Genomic DNA, 15,795 nt, shown 5'->3' on the forward strand with positions numbered 1-15,795 from the left:
TGGGGAGGGGAGGGCAGGCAATTAACTTTTGTTTGCTTTTAAAAGCCTTGAAATATGATGTTGTTTAATGTCTAATCATGCCTTTTACTTTTCTTTTTTCTTTCCATTAAGCATGTACATTTCTTGATTGGGATTTGTAATGATTATTAGTTTGGCATTGAATTCAATTGAGCCATGCATGCCCATACGAGTTACAATTCTTCATTTTTATATTCAACCCACCATATTTTGACTCGTACAAGTCTGGATTTCTTTTTCCAAGAGTGGTTCAAGCTATTTTTCATTAGAATTTTTAGGTAGGATCATGATATCACTTCCATACAATTTGTTTTGTCCGATGTATTTTACTAAATGTATTTTTCTAAAAATTTTATAAGTACTTTTTTTTGTCTATATTATTGTTGATACTGTGTACAACAAGAAAGGAGTATTAAAGAGAGGGGAGTGATTGTTATGGAGGTCGGTTCACCTAGTTGAGGTGAAAAGTCGGAGGTTATGAAGAGTGGTCATGAAGAGAATGTAAAGGTCGAGAGTTGAGACTGTGTTGGCATATGGTAGACTTAATATTCTTAAAGAGCCCTCCTTTCTTCATCGTTCCTGAGGATATTTATAGGTAGGGGTCCTGTGTAATATGGTGTTAACGTGTTGAACTTTTCATCTAGCCATCATTACAAAGCGTGTAGGAGGGACGTCTTCGGTGAGACGAAGATGTTTGTCGCAGGACAGATCTTGCCATTTGTTCTAACTCTAATGGGATAAAATAGTTGAGCCCACGTGATGTTTGATGACCAAACGACTCCATGTTCACAGTGAAGATTAGGTCATTTGTCGCCTAGGTAGTGATCCCATGAGGGTGAGTTCACAGGTGACCTCCCGGATTACCGGTGGTAGGTTTACTGTTGTTAGCGATTTACTAGTCTTTGTTGGTTTTCTGGAAAGATTTCTGCATTTTTGAAGTTCTTTTGTTTCAATTCTCTTTACCATTTTTGTTCACTATCGCTATCAAAGTTATTTTCACCATTTTGCTAAAAATTTGTTAACAAATGGCTAAAGGAGATGAAAAATCTAGCAGAACTCAGGGAAGATGTGGTGGTCGTATTGGTTGTTTTTGCCAAGAGAAGCGGCAAAAAGTCAGAAAGCAGCCATAGCGAAGTTTGACGAGCTACTACCATTAGATCCAAAAAGGGGTGATGAGCCTTCTATTAGTCACAACTATCTGTGTTCCATGATCCATCAAGAGATGAAAAACTTGCTATTATGTCGTGGTTTGATTACTAAACATCACAAATATGAGTTTAGTATCCCAGAAGGATCGCATCATCTAAGTGAGGTTTTTTGGCCCTAATTCTACTAGTGGAATGCCTGATTTCTTCCGTTACTTCTTCTTGAAGCGGGTTTTCCTCTTCCCTTCCCGAATTTCATTGGACATGTTCTGTACAATTTCCACGTAGCACTAGGTCAGCTGGTGGGTCTTTCTTGGTGGCTACTTGTTGGTTTTTTCATCATGGCTTGTAAGGAAGGAATATATCCTTCCAGTTGGCCATTCTGATACATGTTTTTCTTGTAGGAGTTGAACGCGGATCAATTTCTCAGGTTGTTCAAATTTAGGCCTCAAACATCCACTCCTTGAATAGTGAGCTTATTCTATGGTGGGAAGGTGACAATGCTAGTAGATTACAACAAATATATCCTCATAGAGTTGAAGTTTCGAAGGAGATTCACGCTTACAGGATATTCCTAATGGTTCTCATCACTTCAAGCTGATGAACCAAAAGGAATCATTGGTGCTCAAGCTAGTAGAAATACTTGGGATAGGTGGTATAAAGGTGTCGAGTGGAACGAAAAAGTTGACTTGGTCATCTGGGTTGTTGGTTTGGTTGGTTTGATAATTTTGAGTGCCATTATGGGATTGAAAAGCCATGTCTTCCACGCTTATTGCACCAATTGTTGATGTTATGTACAACGAGAGGAGTATTAAGAAAGGGCGAATGCTAGCTATGGGGATTAGTTCACCAAGTCAAGACAGAGAGCCAAAGGTTATAGAAAGTGGTTGTGAAAAAAACATAAAGGTCAAGAGTTGATAGTATGTTAACAAAGCACAGACTCGGTATTCTTGAAGGGTCTCCCTTTCTTCATCATTTCTGGAGATATTTATAACTAGGGGTCCCGTGTAATATGGTGTTTACATGTTGGACTTACCATTTAGTCATCATTACGAATCACATGGGAGGGATATCTTTGATGGGGTGAGGATGCTTATAGTAGGATAGATCCTGCCATTCATTCTTACTTTGATGGGATAAAGTAGTTGAACCCACGTGATGTTTGATGATCAAACAATTTCATGTTCCCAATGAAGATTAGGTCATCTATCATCTGGGTAGCCATCCTGGGTAGGTGAGTTCACAAGTAACCTCTCGATTTACTAGTGGTAGGTTTCTTGTTCAGGAGTCTTCTATACTTGCTACCGTCTTTGTTAGAATTAAGTGACCCGAATCCTTATTTAAATAAAATACAGTGGTAAAATAAAATAAAAGTAAAATCTCTATAGAACTACACTTCTTTTATTTTATTTTAGAATAAGGTTTTTTAAACCTTATTAAACTCCATCTATTTGATATTTATTAGAATAAGGTGTTTCAATCTTACTACACACCTATTAGAATATGGTTTTACAAGCCTATAAATAGACATAGTCTACTCCTCTTGTAATCATTCGAATTCGACATAGTAAATTTTTTCTCCTCTACCTGTGGGTTTTTTCCCGAAAGGGTTTCCACGTAAAAATCTATGTGTTCTTTATTTTTATTTCTCTTTTCTTTGCGATATATTGTCACTACCGACATTTTATTTTTTTACAGTCTTAAAGCGAATGGGGTATAACAATTATTATTAAAAATTTTGATTAAGTTAATGTCACCTCAATTGGGAAATTATCAAAAGTAGAATATTTTTTTAAAGCAACAAATACAAATTTGAGGGTATTTTTTTTATTTTTACATACAATCTAGAAAAATACATTCACATATTTAAACCTCGAAATCTCAAAAATCTTTTTTCTCTTAATTTTATCATTTCAAACAAAATTACATATAAGTTTCGTATCAATTTTTTTAGATTTATTATATGATTTTTTTTACTCATGTTGTAGGTATATTATAATCTAGTAATTGGGAAATTTTATTGTTGTTTTATATGTCAGTTACAATTAATACCATAGTTTTATAAAGTTTTATACCATAGAATATTAATAATAATAATAATAATAATAATAATAACAATAATAATGATGATGGTAGTGGTAGTGGTAGTGGTATACTTATAGAGGTAAAAAAGAGCAAGGGAAAAAGTCAAAAGAGTTTATTTTGGGAACATTGGATCCCTTAATATAAATGATTGTAGAGGCAAGCCTTTTTGTTTTTGGTTAACATTTTGTACCCACTGGCCAATGCCATTTGATGAACCACTGATTAAGAGAAGGTTCTCAGTCCCACACTCTCTCTCTCAAAGTATATAAACTGTACATTTGTAAATCGCTTTACTTGCTTTTGTGTTTTTGGTTTATTAAAGAATTACTACAATGCATATGTAAAGTTAGGTTCTCCTTGCACATCAAATATATAGATATACGCGTGTATATATAGGTCAATATATGTTCTAGGTCCTTGTACTTTTTACACATTTGGGATTTAGTTCTTCTACTTTTATTTCAAAAAATTTAATATTTTTTCTTTTAGATTTAAAAATATAAGATTGAAAAAAAATATGAGTTCAATTATTAACATAGTTAAAATTCTTCTGTTAAATTCAGGTTCAATACAACGTCTTTTTCTTTTGTCATGGTTACTACGTGAGTATTTCTTTCAGTTCAAAGTGTCACAATACAAATTTAACAAATAAATTTTAACAGTGTTAACAATTGAACTTAAATTTTGAAATATAAAAAAGTAGGAGTAAATTCCTAAGGAGATATTTGGTTCGCCGAATCTTAAATTATCGTTTCGTAATAGAATTATGGGAATATAACATTATGGGTGGAATATGAGATTATCTTATTTGGTTCAATTGGCTGAAATGTAAGATTTAAGTATTTGGTTGAAGGAATGCAAGATACCTGGAAGCACATTTTACTCAATTGTCCTTATTATAGAATTTGTTTTTCTTTTTAACAAGTTTAGTTCCTTTAATAATTTTTTAGTCTCAGTTTTCATAAAATTATGATAAATTATTACATATCTTACTCTTTCTATTACAATTTATATATTAATAAGTAAATATATTGTTTTGAAATAAATTTATAAATCATAATTCATGAAAAATTATTATAACACCAACTATAATTATAGTTATAACCATAATTAATATATTAATAAATAAATTATAATTATTATAATTGTAATTGTAATGTACGATACCTACTAGTTCACTATCAAGAAAAAAGAATTATTTTTAATTAGTGTTAAACTTTATTTAAGACGAAAGTCTAAATTGATCAGAATAATAAAAATAAAGGGCAAATTGATCCTAAATTTTAGATTATGCCCGTAATTTAAGATTACTTAAGAAATGGTTCGTAATGAGATTATACTTTATATTATGAAATGACCATAATGTGAGATTATAAAATAATCGGGATGTTGAAATTTAAACACTGTACTCTCATTCCGTGATGTTAGATTCTATGAATCAAATAATATAATGAGTATAGAAAAATCTTGAGCATATTTTAATCCAATTTTATATATATATGTTTTAGCTTATCTCTCAAAATATGATTGTAGCTATGCATGTGCAGGTCTTAGATTCTAAATTCTCGTACGACCGAGTAGAAAAGCTTATTTTTGTCAGTGTTAGATCATCTTTCATGTCTGTAGAGATGTATTAGCTTTGATGACAAACTTCTAAATTTAAAATTAAAATATAAATAAATAAAAGTCAAAACGTAAAATTAATTTGGGTACTAAATTAACTACAGTTAGTCTAAATAATTAATATCATTCACTTTTCGATTAAAACATTACGTAGTTATATATAATTTGAATATCTTAAGAGTCTCAGATATTAACACTTGACTTACCATTTGTTTTAGATTTACGTCTCTTTTTTCGACATTATATGACAATATTTGAATTTTAATTTTAACTTCTAGACTATGCTGAAACTTGAAATTTAATCTATATACTTTATTTTTATTATATAATTTAGTTCATCTATTTTGATAATGTCGCCAATTAGTCTAAATAGTTAATATTGTTTATTTTAATCAAGATGCTAATGTCAATTTTTTTAAGAACAATATTGTAACAGAACAAGAAAATTATTTTATCATGACAATTTTAAAGGGATGTTTCTAAGAAAAAGAAAATTCAAATCAGCATTTTCAACATTATTTTTATTGTTATATGACTATCAAGTGAATAAAGTTTTAATTTTAAAATGTCACACCAGATATTTTAATAGAAGAATTTTAGTGATGGTAACAATTAGACCTAAATTTTAAAATTCAAAAAATAAAAGGTCTAAATTTCTGAAAATAAAAGTAGGATTAAAGTGCTTTTTAACCTTCAAATTTGTACTCCATAATTTGACATAAATAAATAATCAACCCAACCTTAAGCGTAGAGATCATACTAATTACTAACATTCTTAAAATTTTCTATAATCAATTATTTTGTTCTTTTGTTATTTATATTAGAACATTTTGGGATAATAATTAAAGAAAATTTCAAATTTTATAGAAATAAAAAATAAGTCTCCAATATTTTACTTTACAAAACTAATAGTAGACAATTTGAAATTTTGATGAATAAATCCAATTATTAAAACTATAAAAATTCTTTACAAGAAATATTTGATATGTATTTCATCTAAATAAATACTTATCACAAACTATATCAATCAAGAAATCTTAACAAAATATGAAAATTTTGTGATTTCAAAACAAAATATTAATTTTTTTTTACAAATGTCTTTTAAAGTTGAAATAGAAATTTTCAAAAAATTTCAGTGACCAAAAATTTAATTTATTTTTTAATTTTAGCGGTTAAATTCATCATTCTAATTAATAGTTGGATGACCAAACCATAGTTTACCTTTTCTTTTTCCTATCAATCATGTATTACTATTAATATTATTCATGATGCATTATTTTTTTTATGATTATTAAGTTTTTTAACTACGAAATTTACTAGATTTAATGTTTCGGACCAGTGGCAGAGTTAGGAGGGCTAGAAGGTCCCGGTCCCCCTAAAATGAAATATTAAATTAGTAATGATAAAATTTGATTTAATCATTTAAAAATTATAAAATTATAGACTATTAAAATGATTAAATATAATAAAAATATACAATTTAATTCGAATCCTAAATTTTTTTTCTAGATCTGCCATTATTTGAGACAGATATTTGTCCCAAGTCCCAACTAAATCGTTACCTTGTTTACAACCAGAAGGGAAAAAAATCACTAAAAAAAGAGAAGATTATCATTTCATTATTCATCACTACTTTTGACATTCTGTCGTTAAAAAGAGAGAGAGAAATTATTCTCAGAATTCTGCGGCATGTAATGTGGAAGAGAGAGAGTGACATTCCCCATTCTGAGAGGAATTCTGATAGCTTAGCAACAGAATGAAGCATGCATTGCATTACCACCAAGAAATTATGATCAATATATATATGTCTTAATTTGCTTTTAATTAATAGGTAGAGCAGAGATAAGCGGAATATGGTAAATAGAGAGAGAACAAAATATAGACACAACAGTAGGTAGCAACTATTTGGTTAATTTGCTTTGAGTGTGATATACATATCAGCTTTTTCTTTTTCTTTTGTCTTTTTCCTTTTTGACTTAATTAAAGATTGCATTTTGGCACCATACTACCATCATTATTTGGACCCCTACCCTAATCCATCATTCACGCATGCACTCTTGCAACCCTCACTTTATTACTATTACTAATACTAATACTATATATATTCATATACGTGGGTATCTATCCAACAACAACACTATCCATTCAAGTCTAGATCTTGAAAGGATTTTGATAAAAAAATAAATAAAAACTCACGTTTAATTTGGCCTAAGCCTTAGAAAAAAGAATATGAGCAAACTTAGAGGTGTACAAAAATTCTGTTAATCGAATTGAACCGAATTAAATTCAAATATAAATCCAATTATTCAAATAACCCAATTCAGAATTTTAAATTACAAATTATAAATTACAATTAAATTAATCAATACTTTAAAAAGTAAAAGAAAATTTGAAAACTCGATCGAACCAAACCGAAAATTTTCAATTTGGTTTATTCAGTTTTGATACAAAGTCTATTTGTTTTGGGTTAGTTTTAATAGGTTAATCAATTTATTTTGTTCTTGATATATAAAAATTAAACCGACCGAATGCACACTCTTAAGCAAGCCAAGTTAAGCATTAGACAATAACTTCTTATATGGGTATTAACCTAATTAAGTCAAGATTGGATAAACAGAAAAGTTGTTGACATTTTACATAAACTCAATATGTATATCTAGTTCAATCCTCCATGATTGTTTGATGTTACAATCTTCTTTAAGATCTTTGTCCTTCCAATGGGCGCGTAGTGTGCTAATATGGTGACTCTCACCCTTGTTATGGTAACCTTATTACATGCAAACTACATTGGGTGGAAAGCTCTTCCCGCTAACATTTGTTTTATTGTAGTTTCAAATCTTATTTTCTCTTTGAATTATGAAGGCGAGTGACTTAGGACGGGATGTACGAGATAACCCTATGGTTTGGGTATAGTTTGTCCTCCCTTAAGAAATTCTAGTTTTACTATTTATTTTCCTACCATTAATGAATTACGCTTTACCTTAAAAAAACAAAACATATAAAAGTAAGATACACGCCAAACACATTAAATGTGCTTAGTTTAGAGGTAATGGATGAGCAAAACTTGATTCAAACTCAATTTTTTTGAAGTTTGAGTTACTCTAATTGAGTTTTTCGAGTAAACTCGAATGAGTAGTTTGAGTTTCAAGTTCAAGTCAAGTTGAACTTTACAATTTGAATAACTCAAATAACAAATTTGTGTAAATACCTCTTTGGTCCCTGCTCAATTTTGAAAATGAGCAAATTAGTCTCTTTCAACAAAAAAATTAAAAATTTCCAAAAAAAAATCAAAATAATTTTTAAAATCCAAATATTTATAAAATTTCCAAAATTTATATTTTTTAAGTATATATATAAATTTAAAAATAAAAAATCTAATTTTTTAAAAGAAAATATAGAAAAGTTTTAAAAAATCTAAAACAATAATTTTGAGGACCTATATAAGCAAATTAACAATTCAAATTCATTTTACTTTTTTTTTTCGTCTTATTTTGCTACTAGTGGGGAGTTCAATTATATAACTTTTTAAGTGTACATATTTTGATATATACATATATTTATATTGTGTTATATATATTTTTTTGTCATTTTTAATTATTTTAAAAAGGTTCATATTTTAAACCCCATGTGATGGTTTGATGGTTTGATGGTCAAGGGTGTTCACCGCCCCAAGTATAAGTTTATTTAAATTGCGCTAATTTTATTTTGTTATTATAATTCACCAAAAAATATATATATTCATATTTCAATTTATTTTATATATTAGTTTATCACAATGATTCAATAATTGTTTATTTAAGATAATAAAATGCAACAAAAATTCATATTATTTATCATATTTATTTGCAAAATTTTGCTTTGTTTATTTTTTAAGTAACATAATACAAGTATAAAACTAGAAACGATTTGATCATTCACTTGAGAAAAAAAAAACTATTTTTTATGTTTAAATGATACATATAGACTTAGGAATAAAAATGGCAAAAAAAACTTGAATCCAATAAATTTTGAATCCAATCCGTTTTTTTTTTAGAAAATTGGGTTCACAGATGGTGAAACTGAAAAATGATCGGATCAAGTTGATGTCGAGTTTAAGATAAATCCGTCTAAATCAAGATATTTATAAAAATGCCTCTAATGTATGTATATATTAAGTTTTTTATTTTAATAAATAAATATATTAATTCTAAAATTAAAAAAAATCTTATTTACTTCAAAATTAAAAGTAAAATAATTAAAAATGTAACTTTATTTACTTGAAAATGAAAAATAAAACAATTAAATTAAATTTGTGTTGGATCAGTCTATTAAATTTTAAATTTGAGGTAATTTGATTAAATTTTGGGTCAAGGGTGGGGTGGGCAAAAATTTGCCCCCTTGCCATCCCTACTTAGAAATTAATTTAAAATGTGTCCTAATCCTGAATCATTATCACAAATTTAATTTTTTATAATTAATAAAACCAATAAATAATATTTAATTTAAATTTAAATTTAAATTTAAATAAATTTTTATATCATATATATTTAATATAACAAGGTACATAGACTAAAATTGTAACAAGTGTCACAATTATGATTTTCTATTTGTTTTTTAAAAATTTAATTTTCCATTAAATTTATTTTTTAATAAAAAAAATATTATAGAAATACCATCAATTTTTTAAATAAAAATAATATGACTTTATTTTTATTAATATATACCTAACCAATTCCATTTCAAATTTCATTTTAAAATTATTTTGCATTTCTACTATATCTTTACTCTAAGAAATTATGCATCATATATAATAATAATTATTTAAGTCATTATATTTATCAAATAAAATATTAAATTAGAAAATACATAAAAAAATTTTAAATTTATTTATATAATATTAATCATAAAATTTGTACAATTTTTATATTAAGAAATTATATTTCAAATTTAAGATTAAAAAATTATCATAAAACTTAAAAAGATACCTAACAATTTCATTTCAAATTTCAAAATTTCCTTTTTACTTATTTAAAAATAAAATATCAAAAATGAAAATATTATTTTTAGAAATAGGAAAAAAATTGGTAAGTTTAGAGATTTAAATAATAATTAATGAGATAAACTAAATTTGTTAAGTTCAAAGATTTAAAATAATATTTAAGGAGATAAATATTGGTTTAAATTTTGATTTAAAGTTTGTATAAATTATAAATATGCATACTCCCATTCGTAATTTTTTTTATCCTGGCAGAAATTTTTTACATATTTTGTTCACATTACATGAAAAAAATGCTTTTTGATTTTTCAAAACACGAAATGGAAAGTTCTAGAACCAAAATGGGGTTTTTTTTTATGTTCAAAATTTGGAGGGGTCTTCTTTATATTTGAACGGTTAAGAGTTATGTGAGACGATTAGAGACCATGGTTAGAGCTGTGCGACTATTGAACTAAGGAAAAAAGAAAAAGGAAAAGGAATTTACTGGTAGTATCTATTATCGAATGTGCTAACCGAAATAAGAATTACGACAATTAGACTCCTTCAAGCTGAAGGAGAAGAACTGTAAAAAGAAAGAAAGAAAAACTTTAAATAAGGGTTTAATTTTTTTCATCGAAAGTTTATAAAAAATATTAGAAGGGATGTTCATAATAAGAGAAAAGAAAAGATATTTTTACTCAGACTCTTAAGCCGCATGGGTCTCCAATAGACCAATCTTATCTAGCCTAGTTTAGTAGTTAATAGCAATCCAACACTAACGAGGTCTGACGAAGATTTTGGCTCATAATTAGCCTAAATTTTTTATTAACATTTTCATCAATTGATTTAAATTTAAATTTTTAAAAACTTATATACAATTCTAATTAAAATTTTGAAAAAAATAATGATATTGATATTTTTAATTAATAACATAAGTATAAATATCATTTGTTTGGTCTTAGTTTATACTTTATACAACTCATAATACAAACTTTCATGGTATTTTACATAAGAAAAATCACTTAAAAAACTGAAATTTTGAAATATTCTCAATAATTGTTTTTTTTTTATAAACTTTTAACCATAGTTTTACTTGTATAAAAAGTTAACAAATAAATATATCATATTCTAATAAATATACATAATTAACCCGTGTATCGTATGAGATAAATAAACCATTACTAATAGAAAATAAAGAGGGAAAAATCAGTAGGATTAGTCTTAGCAACTACTAGGGAGATTAATGCTGTTTTAGTGTCAACCATGTAATTAACCGAGTTTAGCGCAACATATAGGCTACTGCTCTATGTATAATGGTGAACCTTTTTTTTTGTATTAATAGAAAATAAACTGACCGGCTACGTCTCTTATAAACCATAGCCTAATTTGAATGACTGACGTCCATATTTGATTATTGAAGTAGTAAATTAATGAAGCACAAGGTCAACTGGCCTATTAGCTCAGCTGGTTAGAGCGTCGTGCTAATAACGCGAAGGTCGCAGGTTCGAGACCTGCATGGGCCATTGTTTTTAAGATTTCTTGAGATTTTGTGAGCGTGTGTGCTAGTTTTGGACTTGATGTCCTTAGTTACTGGCCTTGGCCCAATCTCTGGCATTAAAAATTTAATTTCACCACTTGGTGATGAAAATGGTTCAGAATTATGGGCTAATTCTCAATCTTCACCTCTGCCTTCGGCCTCACTTCACTTCAAATTCCACTCATGGTTCTACAACAACATAAATTAATCTTCTATAACTTAAATAGATGTTTGTGTATGTATACTAACATATTAATTTTAAAATTCTTAATTATGTCCAATAACTTAGCTAAATGTTTATATATAATTATAAACAAAAGTATATATTAAAATATTGTGTAAATCAATATGGCTAATATAGATTGAAATTTACATGGAATAGAAATTAAATTGTTGTCTAGTTTACTACCAAAACGAGTTACACTAGGATGAAATTAACTTTCTTACTCCATACCATGCCACTAATTGGAATACATCACCAATATCCCTTGATCTCAAAAAAGTCACTTGTATAACCTCTATTTTGACTAAGAAAGTAATATTTGGATATGCTTCGATAGCCATACTTTGTCAAAACATGCCTTATCAAATATCAAAAGCACACCGAGTAAATAGCCTTTCCTAAGCTCACCAAGTTCACTAATTTCGCCCCACAAGAATACTGCCACTTATCACTTAAATTCACTGTCCATATTCCATTCAATCATATCACTGACCTAGCAAGAGAGATTTAGATTACAAGACTTTAATAACAATCCACCAATCAATAGAAGACATGTAACCTATGAATGTTCCCTTGAAATACTCACTTTGAAGCACAATCAAGGCAGACAACCACTATCTTCTTCAACTCTCTCCATCATCTGAATCCTCCCTATTGCTATGTATTCTTAGCCCACCAACAAGACTAAGGGTGGGTTTGGATGGGCGATTAGGTGCGGTGCGTTTAGCTTACTTTTTGTCTCACGCTACAGTATCGCTACAGTATCTAATCTCACCGCCACCGCTATTTTTACATAACCGCAGGTAAACGCACCACCTATCCAAACTCACCCTAAGAGCTAGTTTGGCAATACTTTGAAAAAGTGCTGTGGAAAAGTGTTTTTGAGAAGTACTTTTACAAAATTTAGTTTAAAATTTGAATGTTTAGCATTCCTATCAAAAAGTATTTTTGAGAAATAAAATGTCCATTTTAGACATGTTATTACCAAGTAATAAATATGCATTTAAATAATATTTAAATTAGTTAATATTATTATATTTTAGTTATAAAGTTTCAAGCTGATTTTGTAAATAAAGATATTAGTTGCTTCAATTAATATATATTTTAATATTTTTTATTTTTATTTTACGGTTCATGTTTGAGGTTCCTGAATATCACTAAATTAAAATTTATGAAAATTTTAATAAATAAAAAAAGAATATTTTTATATTTTTAAAAAATGTGTTGAAAAATCCAAAACTACCCAATTTTTAAAAAAAAGTTTGATAGAAAAAAAAGGTTGAAAGTTATTGTTCCAACACTAGACAATTAATGCTTTACTTTTTCAGTAACTAATCCTCACTTTCAGACTTTTAATATATTTTCCTTGGGTTTTTTACTAAATTATTATAAAAAAATAAAAAAATATCTAAAATATTATAATTTTTTTATTTACCAAAATATACCAAAAAATAAAAAATAGAAAAAAAAAAGCTGCACCGATTTGACAAGACCCTGGTGAAGGGTTTTTTATTAGCGGCACCAAAGGTGCCTAACTGATTGGCGGCACCGATGGTGCCATACTGGTTGGCGGCACCAACCTTATAATGGGGCCGATCGGTGGGGGGGAGAGAAGGAGAGGGAAAGAAGAAGAAATACAGAAAGAAAGAAAAGGAAATGAGAGGAAAGAAAATGAAAGGAGAAGAAGAAAAAAGAAAGAAAAAGAAGGAAAGAAAAGGAAAGGAGAAGAGAGAAAAAAAGAAGAAGAAGAAGAAGAAGAGGGAAGGAAGGAAAAAAAGAAATAAAAGGTAATTTTTATTATTAAATTAAATTTTTTGTAATATTTGTGTGTTAAAAATTTATGTTATGTACATTATACGTGTTTTATTATTTTATTTAGCAGATATATTTTATGAAATATATTTAGCATGAAAAAATTCATGGTATGTACATTGTATGTTGATTAGGAATTTTTTTTATGAAATTTACTTAGGATATTGAAATTAGTTTTTTTTAGGAAAATAACATTAAAAGTAAAATGATAAAAAAATATATTTAAGAAAGCATAAAATACGAAAAGAAGAAACGGAAATTGTACATTCACCGAAAGTAATAAAATGAGAAAAAAATTGTATATTTAATAAATTTCAAACATAATGCACTGAAATAATGTAAAATGATAAAATTAAAAATTACGATATTTTTTAAAGTAATATAATGCGGATAAAAAATACGAACAAATGGCCGAAGTAAGAGTGTATTACTAACTTTTTTAAAAATTCAGAAATGATTAATACAAATATTTCAAATAAAATACACTGAAATAATATAAAATAATAAAATACGAAAATAAAATATTGGCATTGAAAGTAATAAAAATCGGGAAAATAATACGAGCAAAGGGCAGGGATAAGGGTTTTTTTCTTACACTAAATTAATTTAAAAAACACACTAAATTAATAAATTTCAAACATTATGCACTGAAATAATGTAAAATGATAAAATTAGAAATTACGATATTTTTTAAAATAATATAATGCGGATAAAAAAATAGGAACAAATAGCCGAAGTAAGAGTGTATTACTAACTTTTTTAAAAATTCAGAAATAATTAATACAAATATTTCAAACAAAATGCACTGAAATAATATAAAATAATAAAATACGAAAATAATATATTTTTATTGAAAGTAATAAAAATCGGGAAAATAATACGAGCAAAGGGCAGGGATAAGGGTTTTTTTCTTACACCAAATTAATTTTAAAAACAAACTAAATTAATAAATTTCAAACATTATGCACTGAAATAATGTTAAAGTATAAAATTAGAAATTAAGATATTTTTTAAAGTAATAAAATGCGGAGAAAAAAATACGAACAAATGGCCGAAGTAAGAGTGTATTACTAACTTTTTTAAAAATTTAGAAATAATTAATACAAATATTTCAAACAAAATGCACTGAAATAATATAAAATAATAAAATACAAAAATAATATATTTTTATTGAAAGTAATAAAAATTGGGAAAATAATACGAGCAAAGGGCAGAGATAAGGGTTTTTTTTTACACCAAATTAATTTAAAAAACACACTAAATTAATAAATTTCAAACATTATGCACTGAAATAATGTAAAATTATAAAATTAGAAATTAAGATATTTTTTAAAGTAATAAAATGCGGAGAAAAAAATACGAACAAATGGCCGAAGTAAGAGTTTTTTACTAACTTTTTTTTCAACTTGCAGGCATCGCAATGGCTCCATTGATTCGAACCGATAGACACATATCTGATGCGGCTAATAACGCGGTATGATTTATTATTTGTTAATCACAGGTTCTATTTATTTAAAAAGGATATACGTAGTATATACAAATAAATCATGTTATCGTAATATTTTTTCTGTAATTTAACACTATCAGGACTCGTACCGAGTATTAAGGGGCCGTGTGAGAGGTTTAAAGAAAGCTTCGGATGCACGATTAATGCCGTACTTGGAGCAAGTCGGATTTGGGTCAGTAGTATTGATCCGGTCCTCCGACTTGCGCTATGATTTATTATCTGCGCTAGTGGAGCGATGGCGCCCGGAGACCCACACTTTTCATTTTCCGTGCGAGGAGTGCACGGTGACCTTAGAGGATGTTGCAATGCAGCTTGGGCTCCCAATTGACGGGAGTCCCGTAACGGGAGTATCTTCATTTACCGATCCGGCTGCACTTTGTTATGAGCTCCTAGGGGACTCGCCAGGGGATGGTGAGTCAAATTTTACAGGCTTACAATTTACATGGTTGAAAGGCAAATTTGGACAATTATCAGCGACTGCTACCGAAGGTGAGTTGATGTGCGTTGCTCTAGCGTACATCATGCATATTGTAGGGGGAGTACTCATGCTTGATGCAAACAACGACAAGGTGCATTTGATGTACTTGCCCCTATTAGCTAATTTGTCCACTGTTAGCTCGTATAGCTGGGGCTCCGCCATTCTAGCAGTGTTGTACCGGGAGCTTTGTCGAGTGACAAACCTGGATGTTGTAGACATGGGCGGATGCCTCACACTACTGCAGTCTTGGGCGCTCTATCGGATGCCATTTTTGGCATCCGTTAGTCACCAACCGTATGTCTATCCACTGCTGAACAGGTGATAAAATATAAATTGTCATTATTTGTAGTCATAATATATTGACTAATGTTACCAACCCTAAACCCTATATTTGTTTTTTGTAGGTGGAGTGT

The 15,795-nt window shown here is 28.3% G+C and overlaps 1 non-coding gene across 1 annotated transcript; it reads left to right on the plus strand.

Annotated features, from left to right (window-relative positions):
* Positions 1 to 11,274: 11,274 nt before the first annotated feature.
* TRNAI-AAU (transfer RNA isoleucine (anticodon AAU)) lies at positions 11,275 to 11,348 on the plus strand. The gene has a single exon. It is a non-coding gene; the product is annotated as a tRNA-Ile (tRNA).
* The last annotated feature ends 4,447 nt before the right edge of the window (positions 11,349 to 15,795 follow it).

This window comes from Gossypium hirsutum, chromosome D01 (genome assembly GCF_007990345.1).
Source record: "Gossypium hirsutum isolate 1008001.06 chromosome D01, Gossypium_hirsutum_v2.1, whole genome shotgun sequence".
NCBI classification, from domain to species: Eukaryota; Viridiplantae; Streptophyta; class Magnoliopsida; order Malvales; family Malvaceae; genus Gossypium; species Gossypium hirsutum.